Genomic DNA, 18371 nt, shown 5'->3' with positions numbered 1-18371 from the left:
AAAATTGGAAAAGGTTCAGAACAGAGACATAAGAATGATCTGAGATCTGAAAAGCCTGCCTCAGTGAGAGACTAAGGACGCTCAAGGTGTTTATCTTACCCAAGATCACCTTTTTAAGTACCTACACAGGGAAAAGATTTCTTATATTAGAAAGCTCTTTAATTTAGCAGACAAAAGACATAAAAGCTGAAGTGAGATGAATTCAGGCTAGAAATACGGTGAAAATTTTTAACAGAGTTGTTAATCACTGGAAGAAGTTACCTGGAGATGTAATCGATTTTCCATAACTGAGTCTTTTAAAGAGATGCTCTAGCTCAGTGACACTCATGACTTCAGTGGTTCAGGAGCCAAACTAGCACTCAACATTGCCCAAAAAGAGCCACAGTAGGGCGAATTCATTGTTTCATTTACTCTATCACTATAGATTCATATTTAAACAGGTTGATGGGAAATATATAATAAATGAATCTCACAGGAAAATGACTGACCAATTATTATTTTATCAACTACAACAGGTTAATAGAATCATAGAACTGGAAGGAACCTCAAGAGGTCTTCTAGTCCAGGCCCCCGCACTCAAGGCAGGACTAAGAATTATCTGGACTATCTCTGACGGGTTTGGGCATGGTGGTGTGTGCCTACCTAGCTACTTGGGAGGCTGAGGCTGGCGTATTACTAGGGGTTCTGGGCTGTGATGTGCTATGCCAATCGGCTGTCTAGTGCCACTGACAGCCTGGCTGGCGGGTGGCTGAAGGACTGGCTAGTGATCGGCGCTCTCTCTGTGAACAGTGATGGACTGTGATCAAGGTGATCTCTGACAGGTGTCCGTCTAACCTACTGTGTTTAATAACAGAGTAAAAGCATCCTGATTGGTTAATAATTAAATCAGTGTTTCAATATCATGTGCTGTGAAGAGCCATTTGTGGCTCGTAAACCTCAGTCAATCACTGCTCTAGTTCAACTAGAAATTATGGGGTCATGGAAAGAATCGCTTAGCAAAACTCTGTGGCCTGTGTTATGCAGGTCAGATGATCATAATGGTCCCTTCTGACTTAGATTTTTAAAGTCACTTAGGCTCCTAAGTCCCTCTGAAAGTGATTTCTCTAATTGTGCATGTTCTCTTTGAAAAGGTATGCAAGTATCCAAGATCTTTACATTTCATTATACACCTTTACCGCTGACATAATGCGGTCCTCGGGAGACAAAAAATCTCACCGTGTTATAGGTGAGACCGTGTTATATCAAACTTGCTTTGACCCCTCTGTTCCTTGTGCCTTGACCGCCCCCTCCAGAGACCCCTGTCCCTAATCACCTCCAGGACCCCACCCCTACCCAACCCCCCTGTTCCCTGAATGCTCCGACCCCTATCCACACACCCTGCCCCCTGACAGGCACTCACCAGCAATGGTAGGAAGCAGAGCAGCATGGCCCCAGCCTGCTCCACTCCACCACCTCCTAGCCACGGTGCTCCGCTTCCCGCTGCCAGTGAGTGTGGGGAGGTTAGGAAAACGACGTCCCCCCTACTCACCGGTGGTGGGAAACGGAGCGATGCAGCCTCAGCCTGCTCCACTTTCCTTGCCCGGACCCAGATGTGTCTGGGGGTGGGGCAGGAGGTTGAGGAAAGGTCCCGCACTCACCTGCAGCAGGAAGTGGAGCACGGTGGCTGGGAGCTGGCAGAGTGGAGCGGGCTGGGGCCAGGCTGCTCTGCTTCTGCCACTGACAGTGAGTGTGTGGGGGATCCCTTCCTCCAAACCCCCTCCCCCGAGCGACACGGCTGGGGCCGGGGCCGGGGCAAGGGAAGCGGAGCGGGCTGCTCTTGGCCCCCTGCTAATCCCCCGGGCCACTCTGGGACTGTGGGGGCCCCAAAAGTGCCCCCCCTCACAGCTCCTGCCTCCCAGACCCTGGGGGGGGAGAGCCCCTGACTGCCCCTGAGACCTTCTGCCCCTTATCCAACCCCTTGGCCCCAGCCCAGCCTGGCACCCTTAACATGCTGCTCAGAGCGTGTCAGAGCTTTACCATGCTATATGAACCCGCGTTATATCGGGTCACATTATATCTGGGTAGAGGTGTACTGTGTTCTTTATGCAATGTTCCTTCATTATGCCCTCCTAAAATCTTGGGACCAAGTTGTACCCCTCTGTGTGTATTTATTTAGGAAAGGGATATGGTACTAAAAGAAACTCGAGTCTCAGAGGAAGCAGGTGATACAGGTTCCCAATGCTACATATCTGGAGACTATGAAGAGATGGGAAGGTCCAGTTCTCTAAAGGAGTGGCTTTTTTTGTGTTTTGTTGTGGCACTCCTCCAAGGCAGCATAGTTCCTGCAGGATCTGTGCTGCCATTTACAAGTCATCTTGCATGGCTGAAATCTCCCTAGCGGTTCTTAAACGCTTTAGCCAAGACATCTTTACCCGCTGTAGGGTAGAATACCATAGAGATAAGACTCCAGGTGGCTGCCAATGTAGCATATAGCCACTTCTGCCTCTTTTCTCTTCCCTCAGTCATGCCAAGTTCAACCCAGCCAGAGCTCAGATCTGCATTTCTAAAGTCACTCTTACATAATTTCAAACCCTAGTGAAAAGGGTCAAAGACTTGTGGGGTTTTTTTTTAAACAAAACACAATTTGAATAATAAGCCCTGATCTCTAAGAGTAATTGGTACCCAGCATTAAACTTACTTTTCTGCCCTTTTTTTTTTTTTTAATATCAAGAACAACATAAACTCCTGGTAGCTTTACTGTTCTGGACCACTTGGTGAGTGAGTTTTGTGATTTGCCCCATAACTGACAGATACTTTTGTTGCTTTTTGCACAGCCATTTTTGTACACCTGATTCCAGGCACACTTTCATTTTGCTGTTTAACTTCAGTCCCTGTGTGTTCAGATCTACACTGTAAACAAGTCTGAAGCTGGTTTATTCAAAAAAGGGAATTAAAAGTAATTTCATCTCTGCAACCGCCCTTTTTTCCTTCTGGTTCGGCGATCACATTTTCCTTTTTTGTTACAAACATCTTTCTGTTGCCTAATGCTGTAGGAAACCCACATACAGAGAACAACTTCATACGTGCTGTCAAATGCCCGTGGTAAACAAACAGCTTGTTTTCCCCCTCTAATCTTTCTCAGTTATAAGTAGGTTATTTGCAATAACAACAGGTGAACAAAATTTCAGGCTGAAGGGTGATCTTCACAGTCGTAGTGTCCCCCTTTAACCTGCACGAGCAAGGCCTGTGGTCCACCCGACTTTGAACTCTGTTGCTGCTCTCCCGCTCGGTGGGACTCTAGTTCCCTGCACCAGCAGGTGTGAGCGCGGCTACAGTTACGGAGTGTTCCCCTACGCACCCCTGACTCCAGCCGGCAGCAGCCCTCCGATGAGGGGGAGCAGCGTTAACGCCCTTGCCGGCCCTGGGGCACCCCGAGATGAAGTGGCTCGGCTGAGGGCACACAGGAAGAAACCTTGTGACAAACCTGGGAACAAAGGGCTTGCTGCAGCCCCGGGAGCACCCAACCCTCCTTGCTCCCCTTAGGCCACTTCGAGCACAGGGCCGGTCCTGCCCCGCGGGCCCCAGCAGCAGGGCGGGCAAACGGCCCGGGGGCGCCTCCGTGCCCGGCAGCTCCTTATGCGGGACCGGGGCCGGGCACCGCGCGCCCTCCGCCCTGGGGGCTGGCGGCGGCTACTCACCCGCCTGTCGAGAGGAGGCTCCAAACCCCGCTGCCGCCGCTCCGCCGGCAAAACGAAACCGAGCTGAGAACTAGCAACAAAGCGACCGCCACACGGGAAGCGCCTGGGCCAATCCGCGGGCCCGGCGCTAAGGCACGCGGCTGTTCCGGCCAGCGTCCTACCCTCCCTGTTCCCCGCTCTCCTGCACAGAGACCCCCCCCGCCCCACAGGCTGACCTCCCCCTCGCAGAGCCCCTTCCCCCCGCTCCACAGGCTGACACCCACCCTGCAGAGACCCCCCCGCACCGCCCTGCTCTACAGAGCCCCCCCGCTCCACAGGCTAACCCCCACCGCACTGTCCTGCTCTACAGAGCCCCCCCGCTCCACAGGCTAACCCCCCCGCAGAGGCCCCACCAGCTCTACAGGGCTAACCCCCCCCCGTCCACAGGGCTAGCCCCCCCGCACCGTCCTGCTCTACAGAACCCCCCCCCCGCGCTCCACAGGCTAACCCCCACCCCGCAGAGCCCCTTCCCCTCCGCCCTGCTCCACAGGCTAACCACCACCCCCGCAGAGCCCCCACCTACCGTCCTGCTCCACGGGGCTAACCCCCACAACCCTCCCCACTGGCCCATTCAATAGGACTAACTGCCATGCATCAAGTTCAATGGGACTAACTGCCATGCATCACATTATGCTTAGTCAAATATTTCTCAATCAACTTTCAAAAACTACTAATGGTAACACAAAGCAGTGTACCTTTTTTCCAAGGATCTCCACTAGACAAAGCCCTGTTTTTATCGCCTGGTCCTGCAAAGAAAGGCAAATGAGTTCAGCTTGCAGCCATAGACTGACTTTTGAGTATAACCTCCTCTTGTGCCATGTCTACTTAAGTGATTTATTGGGGGTTTGAAAGGTTTTAATTTTTCATCATTAATTCCTCAAAAAGGGGTCAAGAACATTTAAACTGATGTGTATGCTAAAAAACACATTCATGAGCATGTTTAAGACACTTACAACCTTCATGTTTGAGAATTGTGACAAAAAGATCACAGTAAATCAGTAAACCACCAAATTCCATGGGAAAAATCATTTCAATGCAAGTATCAGAGGGTATTAGTCTGGATCTGTAAAAGCAGCAAAGAGTCCTGTGGCACCTTATAGACTAACAGACCTATTGGATGTTCCAATTCTCTTTTAGTCTATAAGGTCCACAGGACTCTTTGCTCTTTTCAGTGCAAGTTCTCCTTACTAGCTTTGACTTTTAGTGGTGCATTGTATGACAACTTGCTAGTGTTGCACCTCTTGCACACTTTGGTTTCACCATTGCATTTTGATTTAAAATCAAATAAACTTTTCCCTTCCAGTGCCCCATGATGTTTATTGATATATTGTTTTAAAAAAAAAAAGGCATTCAGTAAAAAGCTGCACTAGTTTTGCTGCAAAGTGCTGATGCCATAGCTTTAAGAAACTCAATAGTGAAACCTAACCTTGACATTCAGATAAATTAGGGGCCCATATTGCAAATGTCTGCATGGCCCCAACTCCTGCTTAAGTCACAAGAGGAGGGTTTATGTCTTTAAGGAGAAAAAGACTAGAGTATCTCAGCATAACTATTTTAGGGCTTGCCTCACTGACAGCTCAGTCTTGCTGCCATTGAAGTCAATAGCAAAACTCATATTGTCTTCAGACATGGGTCAGGTCAAAGTACATAGCATAGAGCAGGAGTTGACAACCTTTCAGGAGTGGTGTGCCGAGTCTTCATTTATTCACTCTAATTTAAGGTTTCGTGTGCCGGAAATACATTTTAAAGTTTTTAGAAGGTCTCTTTCTATCCATCTATAATATATAACTAAACTATTGTTGTATGTAAAGTAAATAAGGTTTATAAAATGTTTTAGAAGTTTAATTTTAAATTAAATTAAAATGCAGAGCCCCCCGGACTGGTGGCCAGGACCCAGGCAGTGTGAGTGCCACTGAAAATCAGCTTTCATGCTGCCTTCGGCACGCGTGCCATAGGTTGCCTACCCCTGCCATAGAGACACTCTTCTCCAAGGTACTGGTGGAGGATTTTTTTGACCGTTGGCTTGAGGCCCATACTTTTTCATTAAGCCTCTTCCTTCTGCTTGGAGATTGAGAGGGGAAATTATTTAAAATAGTTTCCATTTGTCATCAGCATTTTGATTTGTTTTTGAATCTGTTGAACAACTCTGATTGTCAACTTTGTTTTAAGAACTCCCATTGAAGATAAGCTGAATGTAGTTCTTTTGCTTTGTCTAGTAGACAGGGCCGGTGCAACCATTTAGGTGAACTAGGCGGTTGGCTAGGGCGCCGAGATTTGGGGGCACCAAAAAGCCCCCCCCAATTTTTTTTAAATGGTTGAGCAGCCCTGCTGCTAAGACAGAGAGGGAGTCTGAGCTGCCGGCGGTAGCCGGCAGCCCAGGGTGTCCCCTGGGTCAGGGCGCCACCGCGGCAGCCGGCAGCCCAGGGTTTCCCTGGGTCAGGGTGCCGCCACGGCAGCCGGCAGCCCAGGGTGTCCCCTGGCCCAGGGAAAGCCCGGGCTGCCAGCTGCTGCGGAGGTGCTCTAAACCTGGGTCAGGGCGCCGCTGCGGCAGCCGGCAGCCTGGGGTTTCCCTGGGTCAGGGCGCCACCGCGGCAGCCGGCAGCCCAGGGTGTCCCCTGGCCCAGGGAAAGCCCGGGCTGCCAGCTGCTGCGGAGGTGCTCTAAACCTGGGTCAGGGCGCCGCTGCGGCAGCCGGCAGCCTGGGGTTTCCCTGGGTCAGGGCGCCACCGCGGCAGCCGGCAGCCCAAGAGCCCCCTGGGTCAGGGTGCTGCCGGAGGGGGCGGCAGGCAGCTCCCATGGAGCTGCCGCAGTGGTGCCTGCGGACGGTCAGCTGCTCGCGCGGCTCCGGTGGACCGCCCGCAGGCACCACTGCGGCAGCTCCACTGGAGCCGTGGGACCAGCGCGTGGGGCGGCGAAATTGCTGTCCGCCTAGGGTGCTCAAAACCCTAGCGCCGGTCCTGCTAGTAGATGATCCAAATATGATTTTTTTTTCAACAGAGGACTTACAGTTCCCACTTTTAAAACAGTATGTTCTGGGAAAAACTCATAAAGTTGACATCATGATCTTTGCATTAGCCACAAAATACATTAGAACATTTTGAATTCTGTGGAACTGTTCATGGGACAACCCAATTAAAATAAGGATTGTGGTGCCAAAATTGTGTCTCTGGGCACTGTGCACACATAATGGGGAAATTCTGCTTTGATATATAATGGGATAATGGATAGAAAAGGTGGAAACCAGTGCGCTGTTTTACTCAATTTGCAATAAAGGCCGCAATCCTACAATGTGCTCTATGTGGGTCAATCTCTGCATCCATGGAGCCCACTTCATGGGTCGGAAAGCAGTATTCCTCCAATGGGGTTTCACTGGATACATCAATACAGAATAGGGCCTGTTATACGTGCATTAGCTTTAACTTTCCATTTCCTTTATTGTATTGTATTTTAATCACAATCTTAATTTTATTTGAAGATGAGTTTGTATTTTAATCTTACAGATAATTCATGTTCAGCTCTATTAAGAATACAGATGATATTCTTTGGGGCAATGCCTAGCTAGCACAATGGGATCCTAACAGAGGGCCTGTGGGTGCTATCACCACATGTTAAACAATAATAAACGTAAGCAGAGTCAGGATGAGCTCTACCCTGACATCTGGTGGTGAATTATGGTGAGTGTGGAAAAGAGTTTCAGAGACTGATTGTTTTTGCATAGGCATGCCCACTCTGCCTAGCATAGCCCAGGGCAGCCTAAAATGGTTACTTTGACAGCTGTGGGATCCCCAAATTCTTTATTATTGGGGCAGGAGGAATAAAGTGTTGTCACCCTGATTATGTGAATGAGGAACTATGAAACTGCCTTATGACAGAGAATCTCACCATCAATTAAATAGCACTAGCTAGACAAGGGACATGGGTGCCAAAAGCCAGTGAATTAAGAGAGGTTGGGGATAGGTGTGTATTTGATGGTATGGGTTCCTCTGGAGGGTCTTGCACACCAATTGCACTTTCTTTTCTCTCTCCACTGTTGAATAGCAGAGCTAATTTTGATTCTTTTAGGAGTCTAGCTAGAGACTGCTGAGCTGAATTCACTTTGGGCCAATAGTGTACCAGCACTGGGGCTCCTCATAAAAGTTTATTAGAAAATATTTAAATAAAGATGATACAAAGAGTTTGATGTGTCAGTCATTAGTCATTGGGGGCAACATACAGAGTATGGGGGGATGCTGGTAGTTGGTTATGGTTTAGCATATAATACATACAGTCTGTAATGTCCCCAATGTGGGGTGTATAGTGGGTGGGGTCAAGATATAATAGGGGAGCAGTGAGGGTACGTCGCTCATATAATGGGTTACACATAGCCATGATTAGAGTAAGCGGGCTGGGTAATGGGGACAGGGTGACCCTCACGTGGTGGAATCCAGATCGGTGTGTTCAGGACTCAGGGGATATAGTTTAGTAGGGGGGTTGTAAGGGTTCAAGCTGAAATCACTAAAAGAGATAAAACTACTGAGTTGAGATCACTGAGTGCTGTGTTAACTAGTGGGGGAGCCTGAAGACCTACCGCTAATCAGCTGGCAAAGCAGTTTGCAGGATGGTTGGAGCAGCAAACCAGTGCAGTGGAGTGGAGCTGAGCAGTTTGCAGGGACAGCTGGATCGGTTCATGGGATGACTGGTGGAGTGGAGCAGCTTGTGGGACGGTTGGAGCGGCCCAGAGAACAGTGAGCAGAGCAGAGCTGAGCGGAGCGGTTTGCAGGGATGGCTGGAGGAGCGAAGCGGAGCGGAACTGCTGGAGGAGCGGAGCTGCTAGTGGAGCAGAGCCATTTGTGGTGAAGGCTGCAGCAGACCTCCACGGAGAGGCAAGGCACTTGGCCTTGCCCACGTAAGGTGCCCCTTAACATCCTGTGTGCCTCCCCCCATTCCACCCAGGCTGGGGGCGGGGGTAAAACTCTGCAGATGAACTTTTGAACACTGAGGTGGCACTGACCGAGGACAGAGACTTTTGCGTTGTTGGCCTTTGGAGTGATTTGGACTTAAGACCCTGAGGGGAAAAGGACGTTGCCAAACGTATTTGGAGGTGGGTCTTTTTGCTCATGGTTTGTGTTATAATCCTGTTTGTGGTGTTTCCCTAACATAATGCCGCATTGTTTCCCTTCTTTATTAAAAGGATTTTGCTACACTCAGACTCTGTGCTTGCGAGTGGGGAAGTATTGCCTCCTAGAGGCGGCCGTGGGGCGGGGGGTTGTCCTAGGTCACCAGGTGGGGGCTCGAGCCGGTTTTGTATTGTGTTATTGAAATGGAACCCCTGGAAACTGAACCCAGCCCTTGTTGCTGCTAACTCAGAGGGGCAGAAGGGTTGCATAAAAATAAAGTAAGAACCAGGACCAATGCCCAACAAAGTAGTTATTCTTAACTCATTGCACTATGATTTTAGTCACCCAGTTCCCATAGACACTAACAGCAGTTATAAAGCTTACTCCCTGCATATCTAATTGAGAATATAGCCCTCTGATTTTTGCTGTTATAAGAACCAAACCATGGATTGTCAATCATAGATTTGTGGCCAGTGACCATGAACCAATAAGTACAAAGGTACATATGACAAAAGTATGTGGTTTTGTACTGCTGTGGAGTACTATGGGAACCCTTTCTCAGCATTGCCCCTCAATGTATCCATGTTACAGCTGTCCTGTTTTTTTAAGGTCATTGTGATAGTGCACTGCCTACAGCTGTTCAATTAGCCAAAGCACTGTTTACATATTGTTGGAGCAGTGTGCATCCCAGGATATTACAGAGACAAGATGCGTGAGGTAATATCTTTTATTGGACCAACTTCTGTTGGAGACAAGCTCTCAAACTCCACAGAGCTCTTCTGCAGACCTTTTCCAAGATGACTTCTTTGCTAGGGTTGCCAACTCTTCAGGATTGTCCTGGAGGCTCCAGGAATTGAAGGTTAGCTTTTAGTTCAGAGATGGGCAAACTACGGTCTGCAGGCCACATCCAGCCCACGGAACCGTCCTGCCTGGCCCCTGAGCTCCTGGCCTGGGAGGCTAGCCCCTGGCCCCTACCCCACTGTCCTCCCTCCCCCGCAGCCTCAGCTCACTGCTTCGTGGGTGCAATGCTCTGGGCAGTGGGGCTGCGAGCTCCTGGGGTAATGCAGCTACAGACCCCGGCCTGACCCAATGCTCTGTGCTGCGTGGTACGTGGCCGGCTCCAGCTGGGCAGCATGGCTGTCTGTCCTGGTGCAGCCGTGCCACCAGCCATCGGTGCTCCAGGCAGCATGGTATGGGGGCAGGGAGTGGTATAGGGAGGTTGGATAGAGGACAGCGGAGTTCGGCGGGTGGTTTGGGGCCAGGTGTGTAGATAGGGGTGCGGGCGGTCAGAGAGTGGGGAACTGAGGGTTGAATGGGGGTGGGGGTTCCGTGGGCAGTCAGGGGACAGGGAGAAGGGGTGGTTGGATGGGTATGGGGACCCAGGGGGGCCATCAGGAAGGAAAGGAGGGGTTGGATGGAGTGGTCGAGGGCAGCAGTGGGGGGAAGGTAGGGGTGGGGAGCCTGGGGGTGGTCAGGAAGAAGAGATGGTTGGATGGGGAGGGTCCTGGAGAGGCTGTCAGGAGGCAAGATGCGGGGGGTAGTGGTAGATGGGGGCAGGGGCCGGGCCACATCTGGCTGTTTGGGGAGGCACAAAAACCCGATGCAGCCTTCAGGCCAAAAAGTTTGCCCACCCCTGTTTTAGTTAAAGATTATTACAAGGAAGAGGGAGAAATTGTCCTCTTTAACCTCTGAGGAGAGGACAAGAAGCAATGGGCTTAAATTGCAGCAAGGGCTGTTTAGGTTGGACATTAGGATAAACTTGCTGTTGGGGTGGTTAATCACTGGAATAAATTGCCTAGGGAGGTTGTGGAATCTCCGTCATTGAGATTTTTAAGAGCGGGTTAGACTAACACCTGTCAGGGATGGTCTAGAACAGTGGTAGGCCACCTGCTGCCTGTGGGCTGCATGCAGGCCATCAGGGTAGTCTGACTGTGGGCTGCGAGACATTTTGCTTTTGTTGACTGTCTGCAGGCATGGGCACCCCAGCTCCCAGTGACCATGCTGGCTGCCGCTTCCCACAGCTCCCATTGGCTGGGAACAGTGAACTGTGGCAACTGAGAGCTGCAGGGACAGAGCTGTCCTTAGGCATACACAGCATATGCAGCTGTGTAGGGCACCATGAAATTTGGGGCACCAAATTGCCCCAGATTTCATGGTGCCCTAGGCAGCTGCATGCTGCATACACGGCAGCACCAGCTGCGGCTATGCCCACTGCAAGGGGCAGGGTTGTCCCTAGGGGGATATGGGGCCCTGGACAACTCCCTCCACCCCACCTCCTACCCTTTCCCCCTGCTCTGCCCCCAGCCCGCCCCCATTCCACCTCTTCCCCCAGCAACCCCGAACTCATCGGCAGCAGCGGGAAGCAGAGCAGCCCACTCTACTCCGCCAGCTCCCAGCCGGGTCACTCCGCTTTCTGCCACCAGTGAGTGCAGGCCCCGCCCCCCACTCACCAGCAGCAGGAAGCAGAGTGTCGCAGCCCCAGCCCACTCCACTTCCCTTGCCCCAGCTCCAGCCGTGTCACTTGGTGGAGAGGAGGTTTGGGGAAAGGTCCCTCCCCCACCTGCACTCACCGGCGGCAGGAAGCAGAGCACCACAACTGGGAGCTGGCAAAGTGGAGCGGGCTGGGGCTGGGCTACTGCACCTCACTGCTGTCGGTGAATGTGTGGGGGATCCCTTCTCCCAAGCCCCCTCCCCCAAGCGACACGGCTGGGGCCAGGGCAAGGGAAGTGGAGCCAGCTGCTCCTGGCCCCCTACTAATCCCTGGGGCCACTTTGGGTCTGTGGGGCCCCCAAAAGTGCCCCCCACCAGATCCTGCCTCCAAGGCCCTGGGGTGGAAGGCCTGGGGCCCAACACAGCTCCCCGTGCGAGGGCTGCATAGGGCACCCAAATGGCTAGGGACAACTCTGTGGAGAGCTGTGCCTGCAGATGGTCAAGGTCAGCAAAATGTCTCACGGCCCACAATCAGATTACCTGATGGGCTGCATGCAGCCCCTAGGTTGCCCACCACTGGTCTAGGACGTAATCCTGCCATGGGTGCAGGGGACTGGACTCCATGATCTCAAGATTACTTTTGTCAAAGTTAGACTCAGGACTCACAGTTTGTCTGACCACTCTGTTTTACTAGCACAGCGCTCTGCTAATACACCCAGATAATGTGAGCACCATACAAGACACAAACTATCTTATTTATACAGATAAAAGGGGGGGAGCACTTAGCAAGATAACAAAGGAAGCAGAATCTGATAAGTTTACCTGGGCTAGCCATGCATATCTTATTTCCTTACTAACTATTACCGATCTTCTGTTAATGTTTCGCCATTAGCACCCTTGTTTATGCCTAATGTTTCTTTTCCTGGCACCTGTATTTCAACATTTCTTATTTCTGCTTAAAGGTACATACAACATTTCTTTAATCCATTCTTATTTTTACAATATAATTCATTCTACTTTCACACTTCCAATCCTAGGATTTGAAGCATTTGCCCAGAAGCCCGCACTTTACAAACCACAGCAGGCTGTACAGCCTGACTCCAGTGACCAGATGTCCTGATTTTACAGAGACAGTCCCACTTTTGGGGTCTTTTTCTTATATAGGCTCCTATTACCCCCCCATCCCCTCCCCATTTTTCACATTTGCTGTCTGGTCACCCTAGCCTGACCACACGTTCCCAGGCACTGAGGTCCAGGAAACGTTGGGTGGTCTCTGGCTGATTGGGTGACAGTACTGGGGAGGCAGGAGGGATGAGATAAACGGGGAACAGCTGAGCCACGTGGTTTCTGAGAAAAGACTCCTGGAGCTAGAAGGCAGCGATTGAGAGGAAAGCGAAAGTTAAAGCAGCTGCAGGAGGGGAAAAGGAGGTTTAGTTGAGCAGCTGTGACCTTGGCCCTGTGCCTCGCTGGGGAACTGGCTGATTTTTTCTCCCACTTCCCTATCACATTGTGTTAGCTCAGCATTGCCTCAGGGGGGGTGACCAAAACACTGTTTGAATCATTTAACAAATGCTCTTCCTGAAAACCTGCGGGGCTTCTTGACCACCTGATGCATTTTTAACCTGTTGTTGTGCTTCAGGCCTTTCCTGTCATTTGGCTGGTTGACTTTTCAACCTGATGCTGTTCCTTCAAGGTGTGTTGTAATAATACAGAGGCTTCACCTGCGGTACAGAGTGCAAGGAACATGTCCAGCTGAATATATTACCATTCTCCTGGCTTATACAGGCAGCCTAAAGCCCTTTCAGTGCAAAGGATTCCAAAGCAAATTTACACCAATGACCCATGGAGTACCTTCAGTTTTTAAGCAGAACACACTCATTGAGTTCCCCCTTAATAAAATTAAAGCATGGTATGGTGCACTGCATATACAAGCATCACTGAACTGTAATCACCTCTGGGGTGGAAGATGGGTGTCAGGTAGTTGCCAGCACATTTCACAATGCTAGTGGAAGAGAAGTAACATTGTTTTTGTTTATAAACATGCTTGTCACCAAGACACTGATTAAAAGAGCAGAGACACAGGATCAATATTTTGAAAACAGCAAAAACAATTTTCATCCATCATAAAAATACGACAATAATATCTCCTTTGTTATTGCAACATGATTTTGCAATTCTTGCGTTGGTTATAAAACTAGAGGTGTTACATATGTGTTAATAGAAAATTGGGGTGGAAATGAGCTATTGTGAATTTTATTAAGCACTGACAACGTGCTTGACACTGTACTATATACACAATACAGGCAGTCACTCCAAATCTAGACAAGATGGATTCAAAGCAGACAGGATGCACTGAGAAGTACAGAGGAGGAAATAATCATGATGTTTTTGTGTGTGTGATGACTTATTGACTCATTTCTTCTGGGTACTTGTGGAAGAAGCGACCTTTCATGAGGGCGTCTGAGTTACAGAAACACTGGTTGCCATGCCATGGTTAGGTTTGCAGCTACACTTTCTTTCTAAATCTTCTTACACTGCCATTATTTCTCCTAATTTTTAGTAGGGAATGAGCTATTGCTCTGAATATTTTGGGGGTTCCTCACATGTAGAAGTTTTTTTTTTGTTCTTAAGAGTTGAAAAACTCTAGGATAAAGAGTTGTCATATAAAATGCTGTCAAAAATGACCCACTTTTTACATTTGGAATAAAACATCTCATGGTTTGTCAACGACCAGTTAAAGACATGCAATGCTGGCATTTGTTGGCATGTACATGGTGGAAGCCAAACAATATTTGATTCTGAACTGCTTAAACTGTTTAAAATTAATTAAAGGTTCACTGTACGTGGCTGGAAGTAAACTTCACCAGATTCTGTATTATATAGTGGGAGGAAATAAGATGCAAAAGGTTAAAATAGAACATACAAATATAGTTGGCCTTTCCCATTTCTAAACTATAACCAAGATTTCCATGTAAAATACAGTAGTTTTTGACTGGTGAATAACTGCAGCCAGAAATCAAAGAACGTTCCTTATAGTCTTCCTTGACATTTAGCATTGTTCCCCCACTGGATTTGCTGATAGTTTCTTTTTGTTTCATGTTTTCTTTCCTTTATGATTTTCTTTGGTCCATTGTATTAACTGATATTCAGAGAAATAGGGGCATATCTTGTTCCCCCTGAACATGAATAAAAGATTGGCAAAACAATGGAAGAATAAAATTTTGGGCTTTGGAACAGGCCTCCAGTACATACGCCTCCTTTTCTGTTTTACTTTGAGATCTGTCTATAAACAATTTTCAAAATGTCACTGTCAGGGAACAAACTCCAGATGCAAAGTGCATATGGTAAACCTTGTGGATTGTAATCCTGCTGAGGTCTGGGTATAAGTATTGTCTTTTTAAGTAAAAGAGCCAGGTGGCAACTGAAATTTTCATGTTTCTGTTTAATTTGTTGCATTGTGATGATGTGGCAAGTTTCTGTTTAATTTGTTGCATTGTGATGATGTGGCAAAACTGTAAGTTCAGCATATTTGTCATCTTGTGATTGTTAGACAATTTTTGATTTTGCAGCTGCAAAGTACAATGAAAGTGAAAGTGCAGTTATCAGCTGCTGTGTCCCTGCTGAGCTGGTCCACTAGTGTATTCTTGACACTGGGAAGGTGACAAGCTTTCAGGTGCATTTTGTGGCTGATACAGAAGTCCCATAGATGGAGTGCCTCTTGACAGAGAGTTGACAAGCATGCTCCCCCTTGCCTATTGATGTAGAACATCGAAGCTGTGTTGTCCGTCAGGACTTGTACCACCTTGCCTGCCAGGTGGGGCAGGAAGATTCCACTTGCCAGCCAGACTGCTCGGAGCTCTTTGACATTTATGTGTAACTTTGCCTCCTCCAGGGACCACATCCCCTGTGTCTGGAGGTCACCAAGATGCACACCCCAGGTGAGGTCTGAGGCGTCCAACACCAACTTGATGGAGTGAGGGGTTGTCGAACTAAACCCCTTCCAGGACTATCCTGGAGTCGGTCCACCATCGCAGTGAAGTAAGTATCACCTGGGGAATGGTAACAATATTTTCCAAAGAGTCTCGGGACTGGGAATAGACCATCCCCAGCCATTGTTGCAGGGGCCGCATTCAGAGACTGGCATGGCAGACCACACTGCCATGTGACCCAGGAGGCGCAGACAGACCCTGGCTGTAGTCAGAGGTAACACGGAGACTTCTGTGATGAGGTTCGTCAATGTGTGGAACTTTTCCAGTGGCAGGAACACCCTGGTATAGGTCAAGTCAAGGACCACTCCAATGAACTCTATCCTCTGCAGTGACGCTAATGTCGACTTTTTGTTGTTTACCAGTAGGCCCAGAGAGCAGCATGTAGCCTGAAGCACCGTGACATCCCTTTGGACTTGAGACCTGGAGCTGCCCTTGATGAGCCAGTCGTTGAAGTATGGGTCAATCGGAATACTCTGGTACCTGAAATAAGCTGCTACCATTGACATGCACTTGGTAAACACTCGGTGCTGTTGCCAGGCCAAACAGGAGGACCGCAAACTGATAATGGAGGGGCCCCCTGTAAACTGGAAGAAGAGTCTGTGCCCTTGAAAGATCGCTATGTGGAAATATGCATCCTTCAAATCGAGGGCGGCATATCAGTCTCCCAGATCAAGGGAGGGGATAATAGAAGCCAGGGAAACCATGCAGAACTTTAACTTCTTTAGGTATTTGTTGAGGTCTCGCAGGTCCAGGATGGGCTGTAGACCACCCTTGGCCTTTGGGATTAAGAAGTACCGGGAAAAGAACCCCTTGTTCATGTACTAAAGAGGAACTTCTTCCACCACACCCAACTGTAGTCACCCCTCTACCTCCTGCATGAGGAGACTCTGTGAGAGGGGTCCTTAAAAAGGGACGGGGAAGGCGGGTGGGAAGGGGAGGGCAGAAACGAACTGGAGGGTATAACCCTGTTTCACTGTGCTGAGGACACATCGGTTCGAGGTTATAGCCATTCAGGCAGGGAGGAAGAGGGAAAGGTGGTTGGAGAACACAGGGAAGGACAGATCCAGGGAATAGTCTGGTAGTTTGCCCTTGGGGACACCCTCAAAATGGCCCCCTGCTTATTATGAGTTGAGCCCAACTGGGCAGATCATGGAGGCGGCTGGCTCAGGTGGCGCTTGTAGCCGTTGGCTCATTTATGGGGCTGGTCCTGCCGAGGCTGACTCCCCTGGCCCTGTGACTGCTGCAGTTTGAACCACTTACAGGCCAGGGTTGGGCCACAGAGACCCAGGGTTTTTTTGGTGGTGCGGGTGTGATGTTGCACCCCATAATGCTTCATGGGAATATGCTTATGAATGTATATATGACATAACTGGAATATGTTTTATGCTACATATGCCATGTAACATATCTCTGTAAATGTTATGATCTACTGAATATATTCATCCTATTTGTATGCATGTATCATTTTTGTATTCAAAGTTATGAATATTGGCTATGTACTTGTTTAATTTTAAATAGTTTCAGTGAAGCAGTTGGTCAGCTTCCTGAGAAAGACTATTTTCAGCAAGTGCCTAATCAAGAAACACTTAAGCTCACAATAAACTTTGTGGCCTGGCTGGTAAGGAACTTAAGTCATCCATGGACATGTAACTTGCTCATGTGACTCCAAAACTCCATCTTATAGAGGGGATTCTATACAGGGGGGGGATTTAGATCCACAAGGAGAAACTATATAAATCCTTGGGAGATCCCTCCATTTTTGGTCTTCAGCTGGCTCAAGAGAGAGTCTCTCCACCCCCAAAGGATACCTGAAAGAAACTGGAACAAAGGACAGTAACCATAGGGGTGTGAGTGATTGCTGGACCCAGACTAGAAGGAGGCTAGTCTGTAAAAGAAGCTTGCTGGAACATCTCTGAGGGTGAAATTTAATCTGTAATCATTTTCTTACTGTATTAGGTTTAGACTTGCTTGTTTTATTTTGCTTGGTAATTCACTTTGTTCTGTCTGTTATTATTTGGAACCACTTAAATCCTACTTCTTGTATTTAATAAAATCACTTTTTACTTATGAATTAAACCAGAGTATGTATTAATATCTGGGAGGTGGGGAACAGCTGTGCATATCTCTCTATCAGTGTTATAGGGAGCGAACAATGTATGTGTTTACCCTGTATAAGCTTTATTACTGGGGTTTGAACCCCACTGGGAGCTGGACATTTGAGTGTTGGAGCCAGGAACACTTAAGTTGTTTTCAGTTAACCCTGGAGCTTTTAGGGGACGTGGTTCAGACTGGGGTCCATGTTTGTAGCAGGCTAGCATGTCTGGCTCAGATTAGGCAAGGTTCTGAAGTCCCACACTGCCAGGGAAAACAGGCTGAGAGGTAGTCTAGGCATATCAGCTGGCAGTTCCCAATGGGTTTTCTATGATCCAATCCATCACAGCGGGCGTCCTGGAGGCCATGCAACCTGATGTCTCTTTGCTCCGCAAACAGGGCCCAGCCATCGAAGAGCAGCTCTGCTGAGCCGGTGGACAACCCAGAGAGGAGCAGCCGAGAAGCTCGCCGCATGGAGATAGTGGAAGCCATGGTGTCGTCTCTCATTAAGGATAGCTTAGAAAGCCTCGGGAAGCGACTTGAAGCGACTTTGAACTTGGCCATGGCTTGCCACATATTGAAGTCATATCGGCCAAGGAGGGCTTGGTGGTTGGCCACTCTCAGCTGAAGGCTGGAAGATGAATAAACCTTTCGCCCAAAAAGATCCAGCCTCCTCGTGTCTTTATTTTTTGTGGTGGTCCTGGGTTTTCCCTGTCTCTCCTTGTGGTTAACCCCCTCAACCACAAGAGAATTGGTGGGTGGGTGGGAGTATAAGTACTCATGCCCTTTGGTTGGCATGAAGTACTTGCGTTTGGCTCTTTTAGAGATGGGGGCCAAGGAAGAGGGGGTCTGCCACAGGGCATTAGTGATTTTAGAAATCCCTTCATGAAGGGGTAGAGCCACGCTGGCAGGAGTTGCGGAGCAGAGGACGTCGAAGAGAGAATCCGAGGGCTCTTCCAATTCCTCTTCCTGAAGCCCCAGGTTAGAAAAGACCCTCTTCAAATGTTCCTGGTATGCCTTGGCATCATCCTGAGGAACTGAGTAAGGAGG

The 18371-nt window shown here is 49.0% G+C and overlaps 1 protein-coding gene and 1 long non-coding RNA gene across 6 annotated transcripts in view; one reads left to right on the top strand and one right to left on the bottom strand.

Moving 5' to 3' along the window:
- STAT1 (signal transducer and activator of transcription 1) overlaps positions 1-4432 on the bottom strand; it is a 40661-nt gene extending 36229 nt beyond the window's left edge. Inside the window, exon 1 of one of the 4 annotated variants that reach the window (XR_012656631.1) lies at positions 3678-3794. The gene's annotated coding sequence lies outside the window, so the exon portion shown is untranslated. Of the gene's footprint in view, positions 1-3677; positions 3795-4411 lie in introns of those variants that run through there. The other 3 variants (XM_032763338.2, XM_032763340.2, XM_032763337.2) reach the window with 3 other exon arrangements.
- Positions 4433-14933: 10501 nt separating this feature from the next.
- LOC116815207 (uncharacterized) lies at positions 14934-18070 on the top strand. 2 transcript variants are annotated; one of them, XR_012656599.1, is made up of 4 exons: positions 14934-15279; positions 15593-15682; positions 17001-17148; positions 17671-18070. It is a non-coding gene; the product is annotated as an uncharacterized LOC116815207 (long non-coding RNA). The 2 variants fall into 2 exon arrangements; XR_004371437.2 differs by having other exon boundaries at positions 14936-15279; positions 17721-18070.
- The last annotated feature ends 301 nt before the right edge of the window (positions 18071-18371 follow it).

This window comes from Chelonoidis abingdonii, chromosome 10, assembly GCF_003597395.2.
Source record: "Chelonoidis abingdonii isolate Lonesome George chromosome 10, CheloAbing_2.0, whole genome shotgun sequence".
NCBI lineage: Eukaryota > Metazoa > Chordata > Testudines > Testudinidae > Chelonoidis > Chelonoidis abingdonii.
Note: the sequence above shows the minus strand (reverse complement) of the source record. Positions and strands in the feature narration are given on the sequence as shown.